Consider the following 20,704-nt stretch of genomic DNA (forward strand, 5'->3'; position numbering starts at 1 on the left):
AGCCTAATCATTCCTCCCAAAATTTCCAAAAAACGGCGACCGTGACTCGGTTTTTTTAGCACGTACTTCAAACGTCCCAGATTTGGGTTTCCGAAGTAGGGTTCGATTTGAAGCACACTTTTACTTTTTTATGCCCTCCATTTCTTCGAAATTCTATTCTAAATCATCAAGCCTAATCATTCCCCCCAAAACTTCCAAAAAATGACGACCGTGACTCGGTTTTTTTAGCACGTACTTCAAACGTCCCAGATTTGGGTTTCCGAAGTAGGGTTCGATTTGAAGCACACTTTTACTGTTTTGTGCACTCCGTTTCTTGGAAATTCTATTCTAAATCATCAAGCCTAATCATTCACCCCAAAACTTTCAAAAAAATGTCGACCGTGACTCGGTTCGATTTGAAGCACACTTTTACTGTTTTATGCACTTCGTTTCTTTGAAAGTCTATTCTAAATAATCAAGCCTAATCATTCCTCCCAAAACTTCCAAAAAACGGCGACCGTGATTCAGTTTTTTTAGCACGTACTTCAAACGTCCCAGATTTGGGTTTCCGAAGTAGGGTTCGATTTGAAGCCCACTTTTACTCTTTTATGCCCTCCGTTTCTTCGAAATTCTATTCTAAATCATCAAGCCTAATCATTCCTCCCAAAACTTCCAAAAAACGGCGACCGTGACTCGGTTCGATTTGAAGCACACTTTTACTGTTTTATGCCCTCCGTTTCTTCGAAATTCTATTCTAAATCATCAAGCCTAATCATTCCAACCAAAACTTTCAGAAAACGTCGACCGTGACTCTACTTTATTAGCATATACTTTAAACGTCCTAGATTTGGGTTTTTGAAGTAGGGTTCGATTTGAAGAAAACTTTTATTGTTTTATGCACTCCGTTTCTTCGAAATTCTATTCTAAATCATCAAGCCTAATCATTCCCCCAAAAACTTTCAAAAAACGTCTACCGTGACTCGGTTTTTTTAGCACGTACTTCAAACGTCCCAGATTTGGGTTTCCGAAGTAGGGTTCGATTTGAAGCCCACTTTTACTCTTTTATGCCCTCCGTTTCTTCGAAATTCTATTCTAAATCATCTAGCCTAATCATTCCCACTTCAAATTCCAAAAAACGTCGACCGTAACTCGATTTTGTTAGAACGTACTTCAAACGTCTAAGATTTGGGTTTCCGAAGTAGGGTTCGATATGAAGAACACTTTTACTGTTTTATGCCCTCCGTTTCTTAGAAATAATATTCTACATCCTCAAGCCTTATCATTCCTCCCAAAACTTTCAAAAAACGTCGACCGTGACTCGGTTCGATTTGAAGCACACTTTTACTGTTTTATGCCCTCCGTTTCTTAGAAATAATATTCTACATCCTCAAGCCTTATCATTCCTCCCAAAACTTTCAAAAAACGTCGACCGTGACTCGGTTTTTTTAGCACGTACTTCAAACGTCCCAGATTTGGGTTTCCGAAGTAGGGTTCAATTTGAAGCACACTTTTACTGTTTTATGCCCTCCGTTTCTTAGAAATAATATTCTACATCCTCAAGCCTTATCATTCCTCCCAAAACTTTCAAAAAACGTCGACCGTGACTCGGTTTTTTTAGCACGTACTTCAAACGTCCCAGATTTGGGTTTCCGAAGTAGGGTTCGATTTGAAGCACACTTTTACTGTTTTGTGCACTCCGTTTCTTGGAAATTCTATTCTAAATCATCAAGCCTAATCATTCCCCCCAAAACTTCAAAAAAAACGTCGACCGTCACTCGGTTTTTTTAGCACGTACTTCAAACGTCCCAGATTTGGGTTTCCGAAGTAGGGTTCGACCGTCACTCGGTTTTTTTAGCACGTACTTCAAACGTCCCAGATTTGGGTTTCCGAAGTAGGGTTCAATTTGAAGCACACTTTTACTGTTTTATGCCATCCGTTTCTTCGAAATTCTATTCTAAATTATCAAGCCTAATCATTCCCCCCAAAACTTCCAAAAAACGTCGACCGTGACTCGGTTTTTTTAGCACGTACTTCAAACGTCCCAGATTTGTGTTTCCGAAGTAGGGTTCGATTTGAAGCACACTTTTACTGTTTTATGCCCTCTGTTTCTTCGAAATTCTATTATAAATCATCAAGCCTAATCATTTCCCCTAAAACTTCCAAAAAACGTCGACCGTGACTCGGTTCGATTTGAAGCACACTTTTACTGTTTTATGCACTCCGTTTCTTCGAAATTCTATTCTAAATCATCAAGCCTAATCATTCCCCCTAAAACTTCCAAAAAACGTCGACCGTGACTCGGTTCGATTTGAAGCACACTTTTACTGTTTTATGCACTTCGTTTCTTCGAAAGTCTATTCTAAATAATCAAGCCTAATCATTCCCCCCAAAACTTCCAAAAAACGGCCACCGTGACTCGGTTTTTTTAGCACGTACTTCAAACGTCCCAGATTTGGGTTTCCGAAGTAGGGTTCGATATGAAGCACACTTTTACTGTTTTATGTCGTTCGTTTCTTAGAAATTCTATTCTAAATCATCAAGTCTAATCATTCCAACCAAAACTTTCAGAAAATGTCGACCGTGACTCTTTTTTATTAGCACATACTTCAAACGTCCCAGATTTGGGTTTTCGAAGTAGGGTTCGATTTGAAGAAAACTTTTAGTGTTTTATGCAATCCGTTTCTTCGAAATTCTATGCTAAATCATCAAGCCTAATCATTCCCCCCAAAACTTCCAAAAAACGTCGACCGTGACTCGGTTCGATTTGAAAAACAATTTTACTTTTTTATGCACTCCGTTTCTCAGAAATTCTATTCTAAATCATCAAGCCTAATCATACCCCCCAAAACTTCCAAAAAACGTTGACCGTGACTCGGTTTTTTTAGCACGTACTTCAAACGTCCCACCCCCCAAAACTTCCAAAAAACGTTGACCGTGACTCGGTTTTTTTAGCACGTACTTCAAACGTCCCACATTTGTGTTACGAAGTAGGGTTCGATTTGAAGCACACTTTTTCTTTTTTATGCACTCCATTTCTTTGAAATTCTATTCTAAATCATCAACTCTAATCATTCCCCACAAAACTTCCTAAAAACGTCGATCGTGACTCAGTTTTTTTAGAACATACTTCAAACGTCCCAGATTTGGGTTTCCGAAGTAGGGTTCGATTTGAAGCACACTTTTACTGTTTTATGCACTCCGTTTCGTCGAAAGTCTATTCTAAATAATCAAGCCTAATCATTCCCCCCAAAACTTCCAAAAAACGGCGACCGTGACTCGGTTTTTTTAGCACGTAGTTCAAACGTCCCAGATTTGGCTTTCCGAAGTAGGGTTCGATTTGAAGCCCACTTTTACTCTTTTATGCCCTCCGTTTCTTCGAAATTCTATTGTAAATCATCAAGCCTAATCATTCCCCCTAAAAATTCCAAAAAACGTCGACCGTAACCCGATTTTGTTAGAACGTACTTCAAGCGTTTAAGATTTGGGTTTCCGAAGTAGGGTTCGATATGAAGCACACTTTTACTGTTTTATGCCCTCCGTTTCTTCGAAATTCTATTCTAAATCATCAAGCCTAATCATTCCAACCAAAACTTCCAGAAAACGTCGACCGTGACTCTGTTTTATTAGCACATACTTCAAACGTCCCAGATTTAAGTTTTCGAAGTAGGGTTCGATTTGAAGAAAACTTTTACTGTTTTATGCAATCCGTTTCTTCGAAATTCTATTCTAAATCATCAAGCCTAATCATTCCCCCCAAAACTTCCAAAAAACGTCGACCGTGACTCGGTTCGATTTGAAGCACACTTTTACTGTTTTATGCACTTCATTTCTTCGAAAGTCTATTCTAAATAATCAAGGCAAATCATTCCCCCCAAAACTTCCAAAAAACGGCGATCGTGACACGATTTTTTTAGCACGTACTTCAAACGTTCCAGATTTGTGTTTCCGAAGTAGGGTTCGGTTTGAAGCACCCTTTTACTGTTTTATGCCCTCCGTTTCTTCGAAATTCTATTCTAAATCATCAAGCCTAATCATTCCCCCGAAAACATCCAAAAAAACGTTGACCGTGACTCGGTTTTTTTAGCACGTACTTCAAACGTCCCACATTTGTGTTACGAAGTAGGGTACGATTTGAAGCACACTTTTACTGTTTTATGCACTCCGTTTCTTCGAAATTCTATTCTAAATCATCAAGCCTAATCATTCCCCCCAAAACTTCCAAAAAACGTCGACCGTGACTCGGTTTTTTTAGCACGTACTTCAAACGTCCCAGATTTGGGTTTCCGAAGTAGGGTTCGATTTGAAGCACACTTTTACTGTTTTATGCACTTCGTTTCTTCGAAAGTCTATTCTAAATAATCAAGCCTAATCATTCCCCCCAAAGTTCCAAAAAACGGCGACCGTGACTCGGTTTTTTTAGCACGTAGTTCAAACGTCCCAGATTTGGCTTTCCGAAGTAGGGTTCGATTTGAAGCCCACTTTTACTCTTTTATGCCCTCCGTTCCTTCGAAATTCTATTCTAAATCATCACAACTAATCATTCCCCCTAAAAATTCCAAAAAACGTCGACCGTAACTCGATTTTGTTAGAACGTACTTCAAACGTCTAAGATTTTGGTTTCCGAAGTAGGGTTCGATATGAAGCACACTTTTACTCTTTTATGCCCTCCGTTTCTTCGAAATTCTATTTTAAATCATCAAGCCTACTCATTCCCCCCAAAACTTCCAAAAAACATCGACCGTGACTCGGTTTGTTTAGCACGTACTTCAAACGTCCCAGATTTGTGTTTCCGAAGTAGGGTTCGATTTGAAGCACACTTTTACTGTTTTATGCAATCCGTTTCTTCGAAATTCTATTTTAAATCATCAAGCCTAATCATTCCCCCCAAAACTTTTAAAAAAACGGCAATCTTGACTCGGTTTTTTTAGCACGTACTTCAAACGTCCCAGATTTGTGTTTCTAAAGTAGGGTTTGATTTGAGCACACTTTTACTGTTTTATGCACTCCGTTTCTTCGAAATTTTATTCTAAATCATCAAGCCTAATCATTCCCCCCAAAACTTTTAAAAAAACGGCGACCTTGACTCGGTTTTTTTAGCACGTACTTCAAACGTCCCAGATTTGTGTTTCCGAAGTAGGGTTCGATTTGAAGCACACTTTTACTGTTTTATGCAATCAGTTTCTTCGAAATTCTATTTTAAATCATCAAGCCTAATCATTCCCCCCAAAACTTTTAAAAAAACGGCGACCTTGACTCGGTTTTTTTAGCACGTACTTCAAACGTCCCAGATTTGTGTTTCCGAAGTAGGGTTCGATTTGAAGCACACTTTTACTGGTTTGTGCACTCCGTTTCTTGGAAATTCTATTCTAAATCATCAAGCCTAATCATTCCTCCCAAAACTACCAAAAAACGACGACTGTGACTCGGTTTTTTTAGCACGTACTTCAAACGTCTCAGATTTGTGTTTCCGAAGTAGGGTTCGATTTGAAGCACACTTTTACTGTTTTATGCCATCCGTTTCTTCGAAATTCTATTCTCAATCATCAAGCCTAATCATTCCCCCCAAAACTTCCAAAAAACGTCGACCGTGACTCGATTTTTTTAGCATATACTTCAAACGTTCCAGATTTGTGTTTCCGAAGTAGGGTTCGGTTTGAAGCACACTTTTACTGTTTTATGCCCTCCGTTTCTTCGAAATTCTATTCTAAATCATCAAGCCTAATCATTCCCCCTAAAACTTCCAAAAAACGTCGACCGTGACTTGGTTCGATTTGAAGCACACTTTTACTGTTTTATGCACTTCGTATCTTCGAAAGTCTATTCTAAATAATCAAGCCTAATCATTCCCCCCAAAACTTCCAAAAAACGGCGACCGTGACTCGGTTTTTTTAGCACGTACTTCAAACGTCCCAGATTTGGGTTTCCGAAGTAGGGTTCGATTTGAAGCACACTTTTACTGTTTTATGCCCTCCGTTTCTTCGAAATTCTATTCTAAATCATCAAGCCTAATCATTCCCCCCAAAACATCCAAAAAAACGTCGTCCGTCACTCGGTTTTTTTAGCACGTACTTCAAACATCTAAGATTTTGGTTTCCGAAGTAGGGTTCGATATGAAGCACACTTTTACTCTTTTATGCCCTCCGTTTCTTCGAAATTCTATTCTAAATCATCAAGCCTAATCATTCCCCCCAAAACTTCCAAAAAACGTCGACCGTGACTCGATTTTTTTAGCACGTACTTCAAACGTTCCAGATTTGTGTTTCCGAAGTAGGGTTCGGTTTGAAGCACACTTTTAATGTTTTATGCTCTCCGTTTCTTCGAAATTCTATTCTAAATCATCAAGCCTAATCATTCCCCCTAAAACTTCCAAAAAACGTCGACCGTGACTTGGTTCGATTTGAAGCACACTTTTACTGTTTTATGCACTTCGTATCTTCGAAATTCTATTCTAAATCATCAAGCCTAATCATTCCCCCTAAAACTTCCAAAAAACGTCGACCGTGACTCGGTTTTTTTAGCACGTACTTCAAACGTCCCAGATTTGGGTTTCCGAAGTAGGGTTCGATTTGAAGCACACTTTTACTGTTTTATGCCCTCCGTTTCTTCGAAATTCTATTCTAAATCATCAAGCCTAATCATTCCCCCCAAAACTACCAAAAAACGACGACTGTGACTCGGTTTTTTTAGCACGTACTTCAAACGTCTCAGATTTGTGTTTCCGAAGTAGGGTTCGATTTGAAGCACACTTTTACTGTTTTATGCACTCCGTTTCTTCGAAATTCTATTCTAAATCATCAAGCCTAATCATTCCCCCCAAAACTTTTAAAAAAACGTCGACCGTGACTCGGTTTTTTTAGCACGTACTTCAAACGTCCCAGATTTGGGTTTCCAAAGTAGGGTTCGATTTGAAGCACACTTTTACTGTTTTATGCACTCCGTTTCTTCGAAATTCTATTCTAAATCATCAAGCCTAATCATTCCCCACAAAACTTCCAAAAAACGTCGAGCGTGACTCGGTTTTTTTAGCACGTACTTCAAACGTCCCAGATTTGGGTTTCCAAAGTAGGGTTCGATTTGAAGCACACTTTTACTGTTTTATGCACTCCGTTTCTTCGAAATTCTATTCTAAATCATCAAGCCTAATCATCCCCCCTAAAACTTCCAAAAAACGTCGACCGTGACTCGGTTCGATTTGAAGCACACTTTTACTGTTTTATGCACTCCGTTTCTTCGAAATTCTATTCTAAATCATCAAGCCTAATCATTCCCCCTAAAACTTCCAAAAAACGTCGACCGTGACTCGGTTCGATTTGAAGCACACTTTTACTGTTTTATGCACTTCGTTTCTTCGAAAGTCTATTCTAAATAATCAAGCCTAATCATTCCCCCCAAAACTTCCAAAAAACGGTCACCGTGACTCGGTTTTTTTAGCACGTACTTCAAACGTCCCAGATTTGGGTTTCCGAAGTAGGGTTCGATATGAAGCACACTTTTACTGTTTTATGTCGTCCGTTTCTTAGAAATTCTATTCTAAATCATCAAGTCTAATCATTCCAACCAAAACTTTCAGAAAATGTCGACCGTGACTCTTTTTTATTAGCACATACTTCAAACGTCCCAGATTTTGGTTTTCGAAGTAGGGTTCGATTTGAAGCACACTTTTACTGTTTTATGCAATCCGTTTCTTCGAAATTCTATGCTAAATCATCAAGCCTAATCATTCCCCCTAAAACTTCCAAAAAACGTTGACCGTGACTCGGTTCGATTTGAAGCACACTTTTACTGTTTTATGCACTTCGTTTCTTCGAAAGTCTATTCTAAATAATCAAGCCTAATCATTCCCCCCAAAACTTCCAAAAAACGGCGACCGTGACTCGGTTTTTTTAGCACGTAGTTCAAACGTCCCAGATTTGGCTTTCCGAAGTAGGGTTCGATTTGAAGCCCACTTTTACTCTTTTATGCCCTCCGTTCCTTCGAAATTCTATTCTAAATCATCAAAACTAATCATTCCCCCTAAAAATTCCAAAAAACGTCGACCGTAACTCGATTTTGTTAGAACGTACTTCAAACGTCTAAGATTTTGGTTTCCGAAGTAGGGTTCGATATGAAGCACACTTTTACTCTTTTATGCCCTCCGTTTCTTCGAAATTCTATTCTAAATCATCAAGCCTAATCATTCCCCCCAAAACTTCCAAAAAACGTCGACCGTGACTCGATTTTTTTAGCACGTACTTCAAACGTTCCAGATTTGTGTTTTCGAAGTAGGGTTCGGTTTGAAGCACACTTTTACTGTTTTATGCCCTCCGTTTCTTCGAAATTCTATTCTAAATCATCAAGCCTAATCATTCCCCCTAAAACTTCCAAAAAACGTTGACCGTGCCTTGGTTCGATTTGAAGCACACTTTTACTGTTTTATGCACTTCGTATCTTCGAAAGTCTATTCTAAATAATCAAGCCTAATCATTCCCCCCAAAACTTCCAAAAAACGGCGACCGTGACTCGATTTTTTTAGCACGTACTTCAAACGTTCCAGATTTGGGTTTTCGAAGTAGGGTTCGATTTGAAGCACACTTTTACTGTTTTATGCCCTCCGTTTCTTCGAAATTCTATTCTAAATCATCAAGCCTAATCATTCCCCCCAAAACATCCAAAAAAACGTCGTCCGTCACTCGGTTTTTTTAGCACGTACTTCAAACGTCTCAGATTTGGGTTTCCGAAGTAGGGTTCGATTTGAAGCACACTTTTACTGTTTTGTGCACTCCGTTTCTTCGAAATTCTATTCTAAATCATCAAGCCTAATCATTCCCCCCAAAACTTCCAAAAAACGTCGACCGTGACTCGGTTTTTTTAGCACGTACTTCAAACGTCCTAGATTTGGGTTTCCGAAGTAGAGTTCGATTTGAAGCACACTTTTGCTGTTTGATGCACTCCGTTTCTTCGAAATTCTATTCTAAATCATTAAGCCTAATCATTCACCTTAAAACTTTCAAAAAAACATCGACCGTCACTCGATTTTTTTAGCACGTACTTCAAACGTCCCAGATTTGGGTTTCCGAAGTAGGGTTCGATTTGAAGCACACTTTTACTGTTTTGTGCACTCCGTTTCTTGGAAATTCTATTCTAAATCATCAAGCCTAATCATTCCCCCTAAAACTTCCAAAAAACGTTGACCGTGACTCGGTTCGATTTGAAGCACACTTTTACTGTTTTGTGCCCTCCGTTTCTTGGAAATTCTATTCTAAATCATCAAGCCTAATCATTCCCCCTAAAACTTCCAAAAAACGTTGACCGTGACTCGGTTCGATTTGAAGCACACTTTTACTGTTTTGTGCCCTCCGTTTCTTGGAAATTCTATTCTAAATCATCAAGCCTAATCATTCCCCCTAAAACTTCCAAAAAACGTTGACCGTGACTCGGTTCGATTTGAAGCACACTTTTACTGTTTTGTGCCCTCCGTTTCTTGGAAATTCTATTCTAAATCATCAAGCCTAATCATTCCCCCTAAAACTTCCAAAAAACGTTGACCGTGACTCGGTTCGATTTGAAGCACACTTTTACTGTTTTGTGCCCTCCGTTTCTTGGAAATTCTATTCTAAATCATCAAGCCTAATCATTCCCCCTAAAACTTCCAAAAAACGTTGACCGTGACTCGGTTCGATTTGAAGCACACTTTTACTGTTTTGTGCCCTCCGTTTCTTGGAAATTCTATTCTAAATCATCAAGCCTAATCATTCCCCCTAAAACTTCCAAAAAACGTTGACCGTGACTCGGTTCGATTTGAAGCACACTTTTACTGTTTTGTGCCCTCCGTTTCTTGGAAATTCTATTCTAAATCATCAAGCCTAATCATTCCCCCTAAAACTTCCAAAAAACGTTGACCGTGACTCGGTTCGATTTGAAGCACACTTTTACTGTTTTGTGCCCTCCGTTTCTTGGAAATTCTATTCTAAATCATCAAGCCTAATCATTCCCCCCAAAACATCCAAAAAAACGTCGTCCGTCACTCGGTTTTTTTAGCACGTACTTCAAACGTCCCAGATTTGGGTTTCCGAAGTAGGGTTCGATTTGAAGCACACTTTTACTGTTTTGTGCACTCCGTTTCTTGGAAATTCTATTCTAAATCATCAAGCCTAATCATTCCCCCCAAAACTTTTAAAAAAACGTCGACCGTGACTTGGTTTTTTTAGCACGTACTTCAAACGTCCCAGATTTGGGTTTCCGAAGTAGGGTTCGATTTGAAGCACACTTTTACTGTTTTATGCACTCCGTTTCTTCGAAATTCTATTCTAAATCATCAAGCCTAATCATTCCCCCTAAAACTTCCAAAAAACGTTGACCGTGACTCGGTTCGATTTGAAGCACACTTTTACTGTTTTATGCACTTCGTTTCTTCGAAAGTCTATTCTAAATCATCAAGCCTAATCATTCCCCCTAAAACTTCCAAAAAACGTTGACCGTGACTCGGTTCGATTTGAAGCACACTTTTACTGTTTTATGCACTCCGTTTCTTGGAAATTCTATTCTAAATCATCAAGCCTAATCATTCCCCCTAAAACTTCCAAAAAACGTTGACCGTGACTCGGTTCGATTTGAAGCACACTTTTACTGTTTTATGCACTCCGTTTCTTGGAAATTCTATTCTAAATCATCAAGCCTAATCATTCCCCCTAAAACTTCCAAAAAACGTTGACCGTGACTCGGTTCGATTTGAAGCACACTTTTACTGTTTTATGCACTCCGTTTCTTGGAAATTCTATTCTAAATCATCAAGCCTAATCATTCCCCCTAAAACTTCCAAAAAACGTTGACCGTGACTCGGTTCGATTTGAAGCACACTTTTACTGTTTTATGCACTCCGTTTCTTGGAAATTCTATTCTAAATCATCAAGCCTAATCATTCCCCCTAAAACTTCCAAAAAACGTTGACCGTGACTCGGTTCGATTTGAAGCACACTTTTACTGTTTTGTGCACTCCGTTTCTTGGAAATTCTATTCTAAATCATCAAGCCTAATCATTCCCCTCAAAACTTCCAAAAAACGTTGACCGTGACTCGGTTCGATTTGAAGCACACTTTTACTGTTTTATGCACTCCGTTTCTTGGAAATTCTATTCTAAATCATCAAGCCTAATCATTCCCCCCAAAACTTCCAAAAAAACGGCGACCGTGACTCGGTTTTTTAGCACGTACTTCAAACGTCCCAGATTTGGGTTTCCGAAGTAGGGTTCGATTTGAAGCACACTTTTACTGTTTTATGCTCTCCGTTTCTTCGAAATTCTATTCTAAATCATCAAGCCTAATCATTCCCCCTAAAACTTCCAAAAAACGTTTGAAAAACAATTTTAAGAATCGGAGTGCACTTTTAAAAAACTTCGACCGTGACTCGGTTGTTTTAGCACGTACTTCAAACGTCCCAGATTTGGGTTTCCGATGAATGGTTCGATTTGAAGCACACTTTTACTGTTTTATGCGCTCCGTTTCTTCGAAACTCTATTCTAAATCATCAAGCCAAATCATTCCCTCCAAAACTTAAAAAAAACGTCAACCGTGACTCATTTTTTCAGCACGTACTACAAACGTCTCAGATTTGGGTTTCCGAAGTCGGGTTCGATTTGAACCACACCTTTACTGTTTTATGCACTCCGTTTCTTCTAATTCTATTCTAAATAATCAAGCCTAATCATTCCGCCCAAAACTTCCAAAAAACGTCGACCGTGACTCGGTTTTTTTAGCACGTACTTCAAACGTCCCAGATTTGGGTTTCCGAAGTAGGGTTCGATTTGAAGTACACTTTTACTGTTTCATGCACTTCTTTCTTAGAAATTCTATTCTAATTCATCAAGCCTTATCATTTCCCCCAAGACTTTCAAAAAACGTCGACTGTGACTCGGTTTTTTTAGCACGTACTTCAAACGTTTCAGATTTGGGTTTCCGAAATAGGGTTCGATTTATAGAAAACTTTTACTGTTTTATGCCCTCCGTTTCTTCGAAACTCTATTCTAAATCATCAAGCCTAATCATTCCCCCCAGAACTTTCAAACAACGTCGACCGTGACTCGATTTTTTAGAACGTACTTCAAACGTTCCAGATCTGGGTTTCCGAAGTCGGGTTCGATTTGAAGCACACTTTTACTGTTTTATGCACTCTGTTTCTTAGAAATTCTATTCTAATCCATCAAGCCTAATCATTTCCCCCAAAACTTCCAAAAAACGTCGACCGGGACTCGGTTTTTGTAGCACGTACTTCAAACGTCCCAGATTTGGGTTTCCGAAATAGGGTTCGATTTGAAGCACTCTTTTACTGTTTTGTGCACTCCATTTCTTGGAAATTCTATTCTAAATCATCAAGCCTAATCATTCCCCCCAAAACTTCCAAAAAACGTCGACCGGGACTCGGTTTTTGTAGCACGTACTTCAAACGTCCCAGATTTGGGTTTCCGAAGTAGGGTTCGATTTGAAGCACACTTTTACTGTTTTATGCACTCCGTTTCTTCGAAATTCTATTCTAAATCATCAAGCCTAATCATTCCCCACAAAACTTCCTAAAAACATCGATCGTGACTCCGTTTTTTTAGCACGTACTTCAAACGTCTCAGATTTGGGTTTCCGAAGTAGGGTTCGATTTGAAGCACACTTTTACTGTTTTATGCCCTCCGTTTCTTCGAAACCTTATTCTAAATCATCAAGCCTAATCATTCCCCCCAGAACTTTCAAAAAACGTCAACCGTGACTCGAGTTTTTAGCACGAACTTCAAACGTCCCAGATTTGGATTTCCGAAGTCAGGTTCGATTTCAAGCACACTTTTACTATTTTATGCACTCCGTTTCTGCGAAATTCTATTCTAAATCATCAAGCCTAATCATTCCCCCCAGAACTTCCAAAAAACTTCGACCGTGACTCGGTTTTTTTAACACGTACTTCAAACGTCCCAGATTTGGGTTTCCGAACTAGGGTTCGATTGGAAGCACACTTTTACTGTTTTATGCCCTACGTTTCTTCGTTTGGGTTTCCGAACTAGGGTTCGATTGGAAGCACACTTTTACTGTTTTATGCCCTACGTTTCTTCGAAACTCTATTCTAAATCATCAAGCCTAATCATTCCCCCCAGAACTTTCAAAAAACGTCGAACGTGACTCGATTCTTTTAGCACGTACTTTAAACATCCCAGATTTGGGTTTCCGAAGTCGGGTTCGATTTGAAGCACACTTTTACTGTTTTATGCACTCCGTTTCAGCGAAATTCTATTCTAAATCATCAAGCCTAATCATTCCCCCCAGAACTTCCAAAAAACGTCGACCGTGACTAAGTTTTTTTAACACGTACTTCAAACGTCCCAGATTTGGGTTTCCGAAATAGGGTTTGATTGGAAGCACACTTTTACTGTTTTATACACTCCGTTTCTGCGAAATTCTATTCTAAATCATCAAGCCTAATCATTCCCCCCAAAACTTCCAAAAAACATCGACCGTGACTCGTTTTTTTAGGACGTACTTCAAACGTATCAAATTTGGGTATCCGAAGAAGGGTTCGATTTGAAGCACACTTTTACTGTTTTATGCACTACGTTTCTTTGAAATTCTATTCTAAATCATCAAGCCTAATCATTCCCCCCAAAACGTCCAAAAAACGTCCACCGTGACTCGGTTTTTTTAGCACGTACTTCAAACGTCCCAGATTTGGGTTTCCGAAGTAGGGTTCGATGTGAACCACACTTTTTCTGTTTTATGCCCTCCGTTTCTTCGAAACTCTATTCTAAATCATCAAGCCTAATCATTCCCCCAGAACTTTCAAAAAACGTCGACCGTGACTCGATTTTTTTAGAACGTACTTCAAACGTCCCAGATTAGGTTTCCGAAGTAGGGTTCGATTTGAAGCACACTTTTACTTTTTTATGCACTCCGTTTCTCAGAAATTCTATTCTAAATCATCAAGCCTAATCATTCCCCCCAAAACTTCCAAAAAACGTTGACCGTGACTCGGTTTTTTTAGCACGTACTTCAAACGTCCCAGATTTGGGTTACGAAGTAGGGTTCGATTTGAAGCACCCTTTTTCTTTTTTATGCACTCCGTTTCTTCGAAATTCTATTCTAAATCATCAAGTCTAATCATTCCCCACAAAACTTCCTAAAAACGTCGATCGTGACTCAGTTTTTTTAGAACGTACTTCAAACGTCTCAGATTTGGATTTCCGAAGTAGGGTTCGATTTAAAGCACACTTTTAATGTTTTATGCACTCCGTTTCTTCGAAATTCTAGTCTAAATCATTAAGCCTAATCATTCCCCCCAAAACTTCCAAAAAAACGTCGACCGTGACTCGGTTTTTTTAGCACGTACTTCAAACGTCCCAGATTTGTGTTTCCGAAGTAGGGTTTGATTTGAAGAACTCTTTCACTGTTTTGATGCACTCCGTTTCTTCAAAATTCTATTATAAATCATCAAGCCTAATCATTCCTCCCAAAACTTTCAAAAAATGTCGACCGTGACTCGGTTTTTTTAGCACGTACTTCAAACGTCCCAGATTTGGGTTTCCGATGTAGGGTTCGATTTGAAGCACACTTTTACTGTTTTATGCACTCCGTTTCTTCGAAATTCTATTCTAAATCATCAAGCCTAATCATTCCCACCATAACTTCCAAAAAACATCGACCGTGACTCGGCTTTTTTAGCACGTACTTCAAACGTTTCAGATTTGGGTTTCCGAAGTAGGGTTCGATTTGAAGAACTCTTTCACTGTTTTGATGCACTCCGTTTCTTCAAAATTCTATTATAAATCATCAAGCCTAATCATTCCTCCCAAAACTTTCAAAAAATGTCGACCGTGACTCGGTTTTTTTAGCACGTACTTGAAACGTCCCAGATTTGGGTTTCCGAAGTAGGGTTCGATTTGAAGAACACTTTTACTGTTTTGATGCACTCTGTTCCTTCAAAATACTATTATAAATCATCAAGCCTAATCATTCCCCCCAAAACTTCCAAAAAATGTCGACTATGATTCGGTTTTTTTAGCACGTACTTCAAACGTCCCAGATTTGGGTTTCCGAAGTAGGGTTCGATTTGAAGCACACTTTTACTTTTTTATGCACTCCGTTTCTCAGAAATTCTATTCTAAATCATCAAGCCTAATCATTCCCCCCAAAACTTCCAAAAAACGTTGACCGTGACTCGGTTTTTTTAGCACGTACTTCAAACGTCCAAGATTTGGGTTAGAAGTAGGGTTCGATTTGAAGCACCTTTTTTCTTTTTTATGCACTCCGTTTCTTCGAAATTCTATTCTAAATCAGCAAGACTAATCATTCCACCCAGAACTTTCAAAAAACGTCGAAACGTCCCAGATTTGGATTTCCGAAGTAGGGTTCGATTTAAAGCACACTTTTAATGTTTTATGCACTCCGTTTCTTCGAAATTCTATTCTAAATCATCAAGCCCAATCATTCCCCCCAAAACTTTCAAAAAACGTCGACCGTGACTCGGTTTTTTTAGCACGTACTTCAAACGTTTCAGATTTGGGTTTCCGAAGTAGGGTTCGATTTGAAGAACTCTTTCACTGTTTTGATGCACTCTGTTTCTTCAAAATTCTATTATAAATCATCAAGCCTAATCATTCCTCCCAAAACTTCCAAAAAATGTCGACCGTGACTCGGTTTTTTTAGCACGTACTTGAAACGTCCCAGATTTGGGTTTCCGAAGTAGGGTTCGATTTGAAGAACTCTTTTACTGTTTTGATGCACTCCGTTCCTTCAAAATTCTATTATAAATCGTCAAGCCTAATCACTCCTCCCAAAACTTCCAAAAAATGTCGACTATGATTCGGTTTTTTTAGCACGTTCTTGAAACGTCCCAGATTTGGGTTTCCGAAGTAGGGTTCGATTTGAAGCACACTTTTACTTTTTTATGCACTCCGTTTCTCAGAAATTCTATTCTAAATCATCAAGCCTAATCATTCCCCCCAAAACTTCCAAAAAACGTTGACCGTGACTCGGTTTTTTTAGCACGTACTTCAAACGTCCCAGATTTGGGTTACGAAGTAGGGCTCGATTTGAAGCAGCCTTTTTCTTTTTTATGCACTCTGTTTCTTCGAAATTTTATTCTAAATCATCAAGTCTAATCATTCCCCACAAAACTTCCTAAAAACGTCGATCGTGACTCAGTTTTTTTAGAACGTACTTCAAACGTCTCAGATTTAGATTTCCGAAGTAGGGTTCGATTTAAAGCACACTTTTAATGTTTTATGCACTCCGTTTCTTCGAAATTCTATTCTAAATCATCAAGCCTAATCATTCCCCCCAAAACGTCCAAAAAAACGTCGACCGTGACTCGGTTTTTTTAGCACGTACTTCAAACGTCCCAGATTTGGGTTACGAAGTAGGGTTCGATTTGAAGCACCCTTTTTCTTTTTTATGCACTCCGTTTCTTCGAAATTCTATTATAAATCATCAAGCCTAATCATTCCCCACAAAACTTCCAAAAAACGTCGACCGTGACTCGGTTTTTTTAGCACGTACTTCAAACGTCCCAGATTTGGGTTACGAAGTAGGGTTCGATTTGAAGCACCCTTTTTCTTTTTTATGCACTCCGTTTCTTCGAAATTCTATTATAAATTATCAAGCCCAATCATTCCTTCCAAAACTTTCAAAAAACGTCGACCGTGACTCGGTTTTTTTAGCACGTACTTCAAACGTTTCAGATTTGGGTTTCCGAAGTAGGTTCGATTTGAAGCACACTTTTACTGTTTTATGCACTCCGTTTCTTTGAAATTGTATTCTAAATAATCAAGCCTAATCATTCCCCCCAAAACTTCCAAAAAACGTTGACCGTGACTCGGTTTTTTTAGCACGTACTTCAAACGTCCCAGATTTGGGTTCCGAAGTAGGGTTCGATTTGAAGCACACTTTTACTGTTTTATGCACTCCGTTTCTTCGAAATTCTATTCTAAATCAGCAAGACTAATCATTCCACCTAGAACTTTCAAAAAACGTCGAAACGTCCCAGATTTGGATTTCCGAAGTAGGGTTCGATTTAAAGCACACTTTTAATGTTTTATGCACTCCGTTTCTTCGAAATTCTATTCTAAATCATCAAGCCCAATCATTCTCCCCAAAACTTTCAAAAAACGTCGACCGTGACTCGGTTTTTTTAGCACGTACTTCAAACGTTTCAGATTTGGGTTTCCGAATTAGGGTTCTATTTGAAGAAATCTTTCACTGTTTTGATGCACTCCGTTTCTTCTAAATTCTATATAAATCATCAAGCCTAATCATTCCTCCCAAAACTTCCAAAAAATGTCGACCGTGACTCGGTTTTTTTAGCACGTACTTGAAACGTCCCAAATTTGGGTTTCCGAAGTAGGGTTCGATTTGAAGAACTCTTTTACTGTTTTGATGCACTCCATTCCTTCAAAATTCTATTATAAATCGTCAAGCCTAATCACTCCCCCTAAAACTTCCAAAAAATGTCGACTATGATTCGGTTTTTTTAGCACGTTCTTCAAACGTCCCAGATTTGGGTTTCCGAAGTAGGGTTCGATTTGAAGCACACTTTTACTTTTTTATGCNGTTCTTGAAACGTCCCAGATTTGGGTTTCCGAAGTAGGGTTCGATTTGAAGCACACTTTTACTTTTTTATGCACTCCGTTTCTCAGAAATTCTATTCTAAATCATCAAGCCTAATCATTCCCCCCAAATCTTCCAAAAAACATTGACCGTGACTCGGTTTTTTTAACACGTACTTCAAACGTCCCAGATTTGGGTTACGAAGTAGGGCTCGATTTGAAGCAGCCTTTTTTTTTTTATGCACTCCGTTTCTTCGAAATTCTATTCTAAATCATCAAGTCTAATCATTCCCCACAAAACTTCCTAAAAACGTCGATCGTGACTCAATTTTTTTAGAACGTACTTCAAACGTCTCAGATTTAGATTTTCGAAGTAGGGTTCGATTTAAAGCACACTTTTAATGTTTTATGCACTCCGTTTCTTCGAAATTCTATTCTAAATCATCAAGCCTAATCATTCCTCCCAAAACTTTCAAAAAATGTCGACCGTGACTCGGTTTTTTTAGCACGTACTTGAAACGTCCCAGATTTGGGTTTCCGAAGTAGGGTTCGATTTGAAGAACTCTTTTACTGTTTTGATGCACTCTGTTCCTTCAAAATTCTATTATAAATCATCAAGCCTGATCATTCCTCCCAAAACTTCCAAAAAATGTGGACTATGATTTGGTTTTTTTAGCTCGTACTTCAAACGTCCCAGATTTGGGTTTTCGAAGTAGGGTTCGATTTGAAGCACACTTTTTCTTTTTTATGCACTCCGTTTCTCAGAAATTCTATTCTAAATTATCAAGCCTAATCATTCCCCCCAAAACTTCAAAAAAAACGTCGTCCGTGACTCGGGTTTTTTAGCACGTACTTCAAATGTCCCAGATTTGGGTTTCTGAAGTAGGGTTCGATTTGAAGCACACTTTTACTGTTTTATGCACTACGTTTCTTCGAAATTCTATTCTAAATCATCAAGCCTAATCATTCCCCCCAAAACTTTCAAAAAACGTCGACCGTGACTCGGTTTTTTTAACACGTACTTCAAACGTCCCAGATTTGGGTTTCCGATGTAGGGTTCGATTTGAAGCACACTTTTACTGTTCTATGCACTCCGTTTCTTTGAAATTCTATTCTAAATCATCAAGCCTAATCATTCCCACCATAACTTCCAAAAAACATCGACCGTGACTCGGTTTTTTTAGCACGTACTTCAAACGTCCCAGATTTGGGTTTCCGAAGTAGGGTTCGATTTGAAGCACACTTTTACTGTTTTATGCACTCCGTTTCTTCGAAATTCTATTCTAAATCATCAAGCCTAATCATTCCCCACAAAACTTCCAAAAAACGTCGACCGTGACTCGGTTTTTTTAGCACGTACTTCAAACGTCCCAGATTTGGGTTTCCGAAGTAGGGTTCGATTTGAAGCACACTTTTTCTGTTTTATGCACTCCGTTTCTTCGAAATTGTATTTCTAAATAATCAAGCCTAATCATTCCCACCAAAACATCCAAAAAACGTCGACCGTGACTCGGTTTTTTTAGCACGTACTTCAAACGTCCCAGATTTGGGTTTCCGAAGTAGGGTTCGATTTGAAGCACACTTTTTCTGTTTTATGCACTCCGTTTCTTCGAAATTCTATTCTAAATCATCAAGCCTAATCATTCCCCCCAAAACTTTCAAAAAACGTCGACCGTGACTCGGTTTTTTTAGCACGTACTTCAAACGTTTCAGATTTGGGTTTCCGAAGTAGGGTTCGATTTGAAGAACTCTTTCACTGTTTTGATGCACTCCGTTTCTTCAAAATTCTATTATAAATCATCAAGCCTAATCATTCCTCCCAAAACTTCCAAAAAATGTCGATCGTGAGTCGGTTTTTTTAGCACGTACTTGAAACGTCCCAGATTTGGGTTTTCGAAGTAGGGTTCGATTTGAAGCACACTTTTTCTTTTTTATGCNAAGGTTCGATTTGAAGCACACTTTTTCTTTTTTATGCACTCCGTTTCTCAGAAATTCTATTCTAAATTATCAAGCCTAATCATTCCCCCCAAAACTTCAAAAAAACGTCGTCCGTGACTCGGGTTTTTTAGCACGTACTTCAAATGTCCCAGATTTGGGCTTCTGAAGTAGGGTTCGATTTGAAGCACACTTTTACTGTTTTATGCACTACGTTTCTTCGAAATTCTATTCTAAATCATCAAGCCTAATCATTCCCCCCAAAACTTTCAAAAACGTCGACCGTGACTCGGTTTTTTTAACACGTACTTCAAACGTCCCAGATTTGGGTTTCCGATGTAGGGTTCGATTTGAAGCACACTTTTACTGTTTTATGCACTTCGTTTCTTCGAAATTCTATTCTAAATCATCAAGCCTAATCATTCCCACCATAACTTCCAAAAAACATCGACCGTGACTCGGTTTTTTTAGCACGTACTTCAAACGTCCCAGATTTGGGTTTCCGAAGTAGGGTTTGATATGAAGCACACTTTTTCTTTTTTATGCACTCCGTTTCTCAGAAATTCTATTCTAAATCATCGAGTCTAATCATTCCCCACAAAACTTCCTAAAAACGTCGACCGTGACTCGATTTTTTTAGAACGTACTTCAAACGTCCCAGATTTGGGTTTCCGAAGTCGGGTTCAATTTCAAGCACACTTTTTCTGTTTTATGCACTCCGTTTTTTCGAAATTCTATTATAAATCGTCAAGCCTAATCATTCCCCCCAAAACTTCCAAAAAACGTCGACCGTGACTCGGTTTTTTTAGCACGTACTTCAAACGTCCCAGATTTGGGTTTCCGAAGTAGGGTTTGATATGAAGCACACTTTTTCTTTTTTATGCACTCCGTTTCTCAGAAATTCTATTCTAAATCATCGAGTCTAATCATTCCCCACAAAACTTCCTAAAAACGTCGACCGTGACTCGATTTTTTTAGAACGTACTTCAAACGTCCCAGATTTGGGTTTCCGAAGTCGGGTTCAATTTCAAGCACACTTTTTCTGTTTTATGCACTCCGTTTTTTCGAAATTCTATTATAAATCGTCAAGCCTAATCATTCCCCCCAAAACTTCCAAAAAACGTCGACCGTGACTCGGTTTTTTTAGCACGTACTTCAAACGTCCGAGATTTGGGTTTCCGAAGTAGGGTTCGATTTGAAGCACTCTTTTACTATTATATGCACTATGTTTCTTCAAAATTC

This window comes from Cucurbita maxima, unplaced genomic scaffold, assembly GCF_002738345.1.
Source record: "Cucurbita maxima cultivar Rimu unplaced genomic scaffold, Cmax_1.0 Cma_Scf00141, whole genome shotgun sequence".
Lineage (NCBI taxonomy): Eukaryota > Viridiplantae > Streptophyta > Magnoliopsida > Cucurbitales > Cucurbitaceae > Cucurbita > Cucurbita maxima.